At 39.4% G+C, this 11,075-nt stretch overlaps 1 long non-coding RNA gene across 1 annotated transcript; it reads right to left on the minus strand.

The window, feature by feature from the left end:
* Nucleotides 1-283: 283 nt before the first annotated feature.
* Nucleotides 284-10,814, minus strand: LOC121377329. The gene is made up of 3 exons (XR_005958603.1): nucleotides 10,091-10,814; nucleotides 8,599-8,689; nucleotides 284-1,119 (listed from the first exon to the last, which is right to left on the minus strand). It is a non-coding gene; the product is annotated as an uncharacterized LOC121377329 (long non-coding RNA).
* Nucleotides 10,815-11,075: the final 261 nt, after the last annotated feature.

Consider the following 11,075-nt stretch of genomic DNA (forward strand, 5'->3'; position numbering starts at 1 on the left):
TGGCGTACTGGATGGGGAGGGATTTAGCTCTGTCCGTTAATTGCTCGCCTGAAGGGCTTGCGTTGCACAGTCGAACCACCTCTGTGAATCCATTCAGGTGATTGAGGTTTTTTCTCGGTACAAGCAGTGCACCACGACTGGTAAAAGGCCGTGGTATGTGTTGTTCTGTTTGTAGGAAGGTGCATATAAAATATACCTTACTACTAATGATAAACATGTAGCGGGTTTCCTCTCCAAGTCCGAGTTACCAAATGTTTGACATCCAATAGCCGATAATTAATTCATCAATGTGCTCTAGTGGTGTCGTTAAACAAAACAAACTTTGATGCATTTGCTAGAACGTGAAATAGCCTATTGGACCCACCGACGGCGATCGATCCCAGACCGACCGCGCATCAAGCGAGCGCTTTACCACTGGGCTACGTCGCACCACGTTTGTGTTTGTGTATGCAGGAAGTATGATGGCGGTCAAACTAACCCGGTTCACATGTGAAGTCGGACCACGTTCCGTCTGGGAGACAGGTTCTGTTTGTGTTTGTGTATGCAGGAAGTATGATGGCGGTCAAACTAACCCGGTTCACATGTGAAGTCGGACCACGTTCCGTCTGGGAGACAGGTTCTGTTTGTGTTTGTGTATGCAGGAAGTATGATGGCGGTCAAACTAACCCGGTTCACATGTGAAGTCGGACCACGTTCCGTCTGGGAGACAGGTTCTGTTTGTGTTTGTGTATGCAGGATGTATGATGGCGGTCAAACTAACCCGGTTCACATGTGAAGTCGGACCACGTTCCGTCTGGGAGACAGGTTCTGTTTGTGTTTGTGAATGCAGGAAGTATAATGGCGGTCAAACTAACCCGGTTCACATGTGAAGTTGGACCACGTTCCGTCTGGGAGACAGGTTCTGTTTGTGTTTGTGTATGCAGGAAGTATGATGGCGGTCAAACTAACCCGGTTCACATGTGAAGTTGGACCACGTTCCGTCTGGGAGACAGGTTCTGTTACCCACTGGGTGGAAGTTGACGTCACACGTGTACGACAGACGACTTCCGACTTTGGTCGTCTCGTGGCTTGTCGTGAAGTTAGCCGTGGCGTTTGTAACAGCTGGAGGAGACGGACAATCTAAAAATAAATAAATAAATACATAAATAAATAAATAAATACAAATAAATAAATAAATAAACAAACAAATAAAATGAAAACAAAAATTAATTAATTAAAACAATAAAAAATAATAATAAATAAAATAAAATAAATTAAAATATAAAATAAATAAATACAGAGGTAAATGAATGAATGAATAAATAGATGCATATGTAAATAAAGTAAGTAAATAAGTAAATTAACAAACACATAAGTAAAGATATGTAGAAAATAAGTAAGTAAATAAATAAATAAATAAATAAATAAACATTTAATAAATAAATAAATAAATAATGAAATGATTCTTTTTTCAATCATTTTTATTTCCGCTTAATCATCTGAACGCATTCGAAATTGAATGAAATATTTCTGCCAGTACGCTTTGAAGGTCATACTGACTAAAAGGAAATTACGTCTACACTGCCCTTCCGCGACCTTGCCCTTGAAAGTCACTAGACATACGACACACATATAATATATTAAATCGAAAACATTTTGGAGGATCAAAAACACATGACATATTCAGACAATGAAATTGAAAAGCAATGTTCGTTTTAAATATTAAATATATACATGCATATTTAGTCATTAAAAAAGCTATAATTCACTTGAAGAGTCCACGGGAAAAACAATGAAAGTCACATTTTTCAGTTTTATAGAAATATTGGTTTTAAAGGATGACGCTGCCCGAATGTGTTCACATTCTCTGCACATAACCAACACTGCAGACTTTACTGATGTAGGATGTTATTGATGTGTTCACATTCACTGCACATAAACAACACTGACGACTTTACTGATGTAGGATGTTATTGATGTGTTCACATTCTCTGCAGATAAACAACACTGCATACTTTACTGATGCAGGATGTTATTGATGTGTTCGCATTCTCTGCACATAAAAAACACTGCAGACTTTACTGATGTAGGATGCTATTGGTGTGTTCACATTATCTGCACATAAACAACACTGCAGACCTTACTGATGTAGGATGTTATTGATGTGTTCACATTCACTACACATAAACAACTCTGCAGACTTTACTGATGTAGGATGCTATTGGTGTGTTCACATTCTCTGCACATAAACAACACTGCAGACTTTACTGATGTAAGATGTTATTGGTGTGTTCACATTCTCTGCACATAAACAACACTGCAGACTTTACTGATGTAGGATGTTATTGATGTGTTCACATTCTCTGCACATAAACAACACTGCAGACTTTACTGATGTAGGATGTTATTGATGTGTTCACATTCTCTGCACATAAACAACACTGCAGACTTTACTGATGTAGGATGTTATTGATGTGTTCACATTCTCAGCACATAAACAACACTGCAGACTTTACTGATGTAGGATGTTATTGATGTGTTCACATTCTCTGCACATAAACAAAACTGCAGACTTCACTGATGTAGGATGTTATTGATCTGTTCACATTCTCTGCACATAAACAACATGGCAGACTTTACTGATGTAGGATGGCATTGATGTGTTCACATTTTCTGCACATAAACAACATGGCAGTCTTTACTGATGTAGGATGTTATTGATGTTATACATCATATTTTAAGGTTTTTGTTGATTTGGTGTTTTTTAAAGATAGGGTGGATTTTTTAGTTTGTTTTGCGGACGTGGATAATAATTTTCTTACAGTGAATTTGCTTTTGAACGATGAAGGCTAGCAGAATGAATTGTTTTACTAATATATCAACATTCATGTCAACTTAGTTTTGTGCTTATATCAAATCAAGGTTAAAGGACGTTGTCCTGAGCATACACACCTCAGCTATCTGGGCTGTCTTCCCAGGACAGTGGCTTAATTGTTAGTGGTTAGTGAGAGTTAAGAGGGTGTAGTGGTCTTACACCTACCCATTGAGTCGTTAACACTCGCTCTTGGTGGGAGCCGGTGCCGGGCTGCGAAACCTGTACCTACCAGCCTTATGTCCGATGGCTTAACCACGACACCAAATAAACAAAGAAACAACACAACGAACACTGAGTCACACTAAGAAACGCATTATGCAGTCATGTATAATGAATGTGGTGTGTACGTATGTGTGTGTTGTTCTGTGACAAATGCGACGAATGCTTTAAAGTCGTGACCTAAAGGACGGATGTCATCGCTCTGTCGTGTACTTGTAGGCTAGTCACTTATTGATAACCAGAGAACACAGTTCACGCAGGGCTTGCCATGAAGAAAGCTTGGTTGTTGTTTTTGTTTCTCGTCGATAAAACTTTCATCTGTCCAATTTTATCCAATGTACCCGGTTGCCATGCGACATACAAACATCGCATTGGTTTTCATCACCTATCCCCACCATATATTGTTTACCATCAGGATACCTGAAAGATCTGCACTGCACCAGTTGCCATCTCACATACAAACAAAATATCGCTAGCCAACATACACAGAATGCATCGCTTACGAACATACCCAGAATGCACTCTACATAGTCGTCCCTGCATCATACACACAGAGATCTCCTTCTAGAGCGCATTGACTTGTTAACAATTGGCTATTGGATGTTAAACATTTGGTAATTTTGACAAATAGTCTTAGAGAGGAAAGCCACTATAATGTTCCATCAGTAGCAAGGGATCTTATACATGCACCATCCCGGAGACAGAATAGCACATATGCCAGAAGTGGTGCACTGATTGGAACGACAGATAGCCAAAATGTACCCACGACGGGGATCGATCCTAGACCGACCGCGCATCAAGCGAGCGCTGTACCACTGGGCTACGTCCCGTCCCGGCTGCCTGCATCGATTACCAACACACACCTAGAATACAATCACTAGATTAGCCTATCTTGCTCCCTCTACACCTAGAATACAATCACTAGATTAGCCTATCTTGCTCCCTCTACACCTAGAATACAATCACTAGATTAGCCTATCTTGCCCCCTCTACACCTAGAATACAATCACTAGATTAGCCTATCTTGCCCCCTCTGCACACAGAATACAATCACTAGATTAGCCTATCTTGCCCCCTCAACACACAGAATACAATCACTAGATTAGCCTATCTTGCCCCCTCTACACCTAGAATACAATCACTAGATTAGCTATCTTGCCCCCTCTACACCTAGAATACAATCACTAGATTAGCCTATCTTGCCCCCTCTACACCTAGAATACAATCACTAGATTAGCCTATCTTGCCCCCTCTACACCTAGAATACAATCACTAGATTAGCTATCTTGCCCCCTCTACACCTAGAATACAATCACTAGATTAGCCTATCTTGCTCCCTCTACACCTAGAATACAATCGCTAGATTAGCCTATCTTGCCCCCTCTACATCTAGAATACAATCACTAGATTAGCCTATCTTACCCCTCTACATCTAGAATACAATCACTAGATTAGCCTATCTTACCCCTCTACACCTAGAATACAATCACTAGATTAGCCTATCTTGCCCCCTCTACACCTAGAATACAATCACTAGATTAGCTATCTTGCCCCCTCTACACCTAGAATACAATCACTAGATTAGCCTATCTTACCCCCTCTACACCTAGAATACAATCACTAGATTAGCTATCTTGCCCCCTCTACACCTAGAATACAATCACTAGATTAGCCTATCTTGCCCCTTCTACACACATAATACAACCACTAGATTAGCCTATCTTACCCCCTCTACCCCTAGAGTACAATCACTAGATTAGCCTATCTTGCCCCCTCTACACACAGAATACAATCACTAGATTAGCCTATCTTGCCCCCTCTGCACCTAGAATACAATCACTAGATTAGCCTATCTTGCCCGCTCTACCCCTAGAGTACAATCACTAGATTAGCCTATCTTGCCCCCTCAACACACAGAATACAATCACTAGATTAGCCTATCTTACCCCTCTACATCTAGAATACAATCACTAGATTAGCCTATCTTACCCCTCTACACCTAGAATACAATCACTAGATTAGCCTATCTTGCCCTCTCTACACCTAGAATACAATCACTAGATTAGCTATCTTACACCCTCTACACCTAGAATACAATCACTAGATTAGCCTATCTTGCCCCTTCTACACCTAGAATACAATCACTAGATTAGCTATCTTACCCCCTCTACACCTAGAATACAATCACTAGATTAGCCTATCTTGCCCCTTCTACACCTAGAATACAATCACTAGATTAGCTATCTTGCCCCCTCTACACCTAGAATACAATCACTAGATTAGCCTATCTTACCCCCTCTACACCTAGAATACAATCACTAGATTAGCTATCTTGCCCCCTCTACACCTAGAATACAATCACTAGATTAGCCTATCTTGCCCCTTCTACACACATAATACAACCACTAGATTAGCCTATCTTGCCCCCTCTACCCCTAGAGTACAATCACTAGATTAGCCTATCTTGCCCCCTCTACACACAGAATACAATCACTAGATTAGCCTATCTTGCCCCCTCTGCACCTAGAATACAATCACTAGATTAGCCTATCTTGCCCCCTCTACACCTAGAATACAATCACTAGATTAGCCTATCTTGCCCCTTCTACACACATAATACAATCACTAGATTAGCCTATCTTGCCCCCTCTACACACAGAATACAATCACTAGATTAGCCTATCTTGCCCCCTCTGCACCTAGAATACAATCACTAGATTAGCCTATCTTGCCCCCTCTACCCCTAGAGTACAATCACTAGATTAGCCTATCTTGCCCCCTCAACACACAGAATACAATCACTAGATTAGCCTATCTTACCCCTCTACATCTAGAATACAATCACTAGATTAGCCTATCTTACCCCTCTACACCTAGAATACAATCACTAGATTAGCCTATCTTGCCCCCTCTACACCTAGAATACAATCACTAGATTAGCTATCTTACCCCCTCTACACCTAGAATACAATCACTAGATTAGCCTATCTTGCCCCTTCTACACCTAGAATACAATCACTAGATTAGCTATCTTACCCCCTCTACACCTAGAATACAATCACTAGATTAGCCTATCTTGCCCCTTCTACACCTAGAATACAATCACTAGATTAGCTATCTTGCCCCCTCTACACCTAGAATACAATCACTAGATTAGCCTATCTTACCCCCTCTACACCTAGAATACAATCACTAGATTAGCTATCTTTCCCCCTCTACACCTAGAATACAATCACTAGATTAGCCTATCTTGCCCCTTCTACACACATAATACAACCACTAGATTAGCCTATCTTGCCCCCTCTACCCCTAGAGTACAATCACTAGATTAGCCTATCTTGCCCCCTCTACACACAGAATACAATCACTAGATTAGCCTATCTTGCCCCCTCTGCACCTAGAATACAATCACTAGATTAGCCTATCTTGCCCCCTCTACCCCTAGAGTACAATCACTAGATTAGCCTATCTTGCCCCCTCAACACACAGAATACAATCACTAGATTAGCCTATCTTGCCCCCTCTACACACAGAATACAATCACTAGATTAGCCTATCTTTCCCCCTCTACACACAGAATACAATCACTAGATTAGCCTATCTTTCCCCCTCTACACACAGAATACAATCACTAGATTAGCCTATCTTTCCCCCTCTACACACAGAATACAATCACTAGATTAGCCTATCTTGCCCCCTCTACACACAGAATACAATCACTAGATTAGCCTATCTTTCCCCCTCTACACACAGAATACAATCACTAGATTAGCCTATCTTTCCCCCTCTACACACAGAATACAATCACTAGATTAGCCTATCTTTCCCCCTCTACACACAGAATACAATCGCTAGATTAGCCTATCTTTCCCCCTCTACACACAGAATACAATCGCTAGATTAGCCTATCTTGCCCCCTCTACACACAGAATACAATCACTAGATTAGCCTATCTTGCCCCCTCTACACCTAGAATACAATCACTAGATTAGCCTATCTTGCCCCCTCTACACACAGAATACAATCACTAGATTAGCCTATCTTGCCCCCTCTACACACAGAATTCCTTGAAACCATTTCATATCATTGTTTTGTAGGCACATTGTTTAATTAGCCTTTGTAAAAAGCACCCGCACCCCCCCCCCCCCCCCACCCCCACTCCCAACTCACCTGCTCCCCTCACGCAACTCTCACTCCTGTCCCCCAATCACACCTATTTGTGTTTTGGATTGAAAATAAATTATATGCACGTTCAGAGCAAGCTGTCGGAGCGCACTCGTGTGTTGGGTCCCAGGTCTGGTGTGGACTAGTTCTTTCGTTCAAGACAGGAGGAAAACATCGGGGATGGCAAACATGGGGCTCACATAAAAAAAAAAAAACGATCTGAAGATCAAAAGAGGTGCTCATTTCCTTGTCTGGTAAAGCGTTCGCCTGACGCGCGGTCGGTCTAGGGTCGATCTCCGTCAGGAGGCCCATTGTGCTATTTGTTTAAAGGTGTAGTATCATAAATACAGGTGCTATTTTCTACTATTTATAAATTTAAACCTCCGAGGAAACCGTCTTCTGGATACCATCGTATCGTGTCCCCTTTGTTCCTCACTCATCTAGAGCAGGCTTATCAATAGTCCAGTCGACTTCGGGAAGTATAACGTGTTACAAAGTACTAAATAAATTGTCTGTTGTTCCTACACCACAAATAAAATATTCAGTGGAAGGGTGTGATTTTACCCCTTGATTATGGGCAAAATATTATAGTTTACCAGTTTACTCTTTGAAAGACCCAACACTGCTGTGGTTTCAGGACGAGATTTTATATAGAATTATACCAACAAATACCTTTTTTATATCAAATAAAACTGATTGATTCTAGTATGTGTAACTTTTGGTCACACGAGACAGAGACACTGCAGCATCTATTTATGACTGTCCTAAAGTCGTTGAACTATATTATTATATAACAACGGTTACTACAAAACGTGATTAATTCCAGTTGAATAGGAACACAGTTTTATTTGGAATAATAAATGGTAGATATAGTTATATTTAAAAATTGGTTAATTGTTAACGTAAAATATTACATGTACAAATCGAAATTACAAAAGAGTACACTAAATGGAAGTGGTATCAACAAGTTTATTAAAGATAAGTTACAAATAGAAACATACATATATTACAAAAACTGTTTACATACCGAATTCGACGACAGTTGAGAATCATGATTAAAAGTTCTAGATAAGTCACAACTGAGACACTTAGTGTTTTTCTTATACATGTTTAAGTATGAAGCCAGTTTCATTTTTACTTTTCTCCTTTCAATTTTCTTTTTTATTTCCTCGTTTGTCACTGCTTCTTTATATATTTGTAGATTAACATTTTATAATGATTATTTATTATGTACTGTGTACTATCATAACATATTTCTGGGGCAATAAATTATTTATTATTGTTTTTAAAATCAAGTCAACTTGTACACGATGCCCATCCCCACCACCTTGTAAAAAATGTGTAACCGCCACTGTACTTACATACTGTCACGCATTTGTTTCAGTTCCGACTGGTCGGTTCACATACATCGTTGATGGAACAAGAGTGGTCTGCACAAGGGCCAGCTATTCTCTGTGAAAAATAAATAAAATAATAAATAAATAAATGAACAAATAAACAAACAAACAAACAAATAAACAAATAAATAAATAAACAATAAATAAATAATGGCAAATCAAATCAGTAAATAATTTATATCGTGTGACAGAAAATAGAAAACGGTAAACTTTTTAAATTAAAATAACGGGAAATGCATTGAACGTAGAACAGTGAACATTTGGTAAGATCGATTTTTTTTAAAAGTTGAATAAATAAACATTTAAATTAAATTATCCAACAATTAAAAACAATGTACTTTTTGTTGATTGTCAATATCCTTTGTTGTGACGTCACAGTCCTTTCTCAGGAAAATCAGATCAATGTGCTTTGTTTTAAAACAAAAATTGAAATCATAATTATAAATGCAGCACTAAGAAGTGTTTAGTAGTTTTTAAATTAAATTGAGATGAAATTTATGGATGCAATTTGACCGACACGCAATATGTTTCCATTATGGTATGGTCTGTAAATACCAATTGTAAAATAATTCCTCTCAATAACAAAATTATTACGTTTGACGGCCTGATCTCATTGTACCGAAATAAAAGTTTCAGGTTTCTAAAATATTTTTCAATTATTAAAAATTAATATTTATTTGAAAAGCGTACATTCCTGTTTCTTTTTGCCATCCAACAGCCGAAGATTAATTATTCAATGTTCTCTAGTGGTGTCATTAAAGAAAACAAAACCAATCAGCTTTCTTTAGGGTGAATACAGCACCTTTTGTAAATCAGACCTACTTGATCTAACTTATCTTCACAGGTTCCTGGAAACACAGACAATTCTTACCAGACGCAGGCGATATATGTAAATCGGCGACAGTCTTACCATTGTACAGTGACACTTACAGAAGGGCAGTCGTCTATATAGCTGGTATCAGTGGTGAATTGTTACCATTGTAGTGTTATACTTACAGAAGGCCAGTCATCTATATTGCTGGTATCGGTGGTGAATTCTTACCATTGTACAGTGATACTTACAGAAGGCCAGTCGTCTGTGTTGCTGGTATCAGTGGTGAATTATTACAATTATAGTGATACTTACAGAAGGCCAGTCGTCTATATTGCTGGTACCAGTGCTGAATTATTACCATTGTAGAGTGATACATACAGAAGGCCAGTCGTCTATATTGCTGGTATCAGTGCTGAATTATTACCATTGTAGAGTGATACATACAGAAGGCCAGTCGTCTATATTGCTGGTATCAGTGCTGAATTATTACCATTGTAGAGTGATACTTACAGAAGGCCAGTCGTCTATATTGCTGGTATCAGTGCTGAATTATTACCATTGTAGAGTGATACATACAGAAGGCCAGTCGTCTATATTGCTGGTATCAGTGGTGAATTCTTACCAATGTAGTGTGATACTTACAGAAGGCCAGTCGTCTATATTGCTGGCATCAGTCCCAATCTTTAAGACAACATTGTTTTCGACTTGCTCGATTGTAATTTCATACAGTTTACAATCTCCACTGGAATGCTGAAAGCTGAATGATCTGCACTTTTTACGGAGCTTACATTGGGCCGCACATTCCACGAGTCCAAGACCTTCTAGCACATCTATTCCTGTGTTATTTAGTTGTGTATTCCTTCGAAGAAATGGGAAATTGTCCAGGTTTGTACATGTACGTACAGAGTCACTGACTTGTATAAATGTGGTCATCAAGAAAACCAGCATTGCATCAACAATAACGTATTGCGGTCTTGCCATTTTCTTCTTGCAGTTGTCTGTTACGTTATTCAGTTTATATGCAATATAGTCTCATTGGGCGGGACGTGGAAGTGTCGTATACGCCGCAATACTCGAACCAAAAGTCCGGAGTTACACTTACACGATATTGACAGGATGGTTAGGTCGAACTACCCGATGGGTCGAACACTTTCTCGAGCACTGACGGTGTCCGAGCCAGCGGGGTTTAGTTGTACTGTCAAGAGCATATTTGGTCTGATTGTTGACGTGGTTGAAACTAAAAATAAATTACATCACATAATTTTAAACGCTTCAGCCAAACGGATTACTTTTCAAAACTGATGAAGTTCATAAAAATATTTACGATTGAAGTTGAAATTATTTCAAAACCGGAATGGCGGCTCGACTGGTACTCGCTTCTTCTGTGTTAACAAGTTGCAAATGGCAGTTATATTAACCCAATGCCCAGAATCGAAATAATAGAGCAAAAACAATTAGTGATATGGTTTTGCACTGAATTATTAAGCGCACATTTACACACGAATGGGCCAGGCACTTAGAGGAGACTTAACTGGCTTTGTTCTCAGCTGGCGCGGGACGTAGCCCAGTGGTAGAACACTCGCTTGATGCTCGTCCATCTAGGATCAATCCCCGACGGGGGTCCCAT

Source organism: Gigantopelta aegis, chromosome 7, assembly GCF_016097555.1.
Source record: "Gigantopelta aegis isolate Gae_Host chromosome 7, Gae_host_genome, whole genome shotgun sequence".
Taxonomy (NCBI): Eukaryota; Metazoa; Mollusca; class Gastropoda; order Neomphalida; family Peltospiridae; genus Gigantopelta; species Gigantopelta aegis.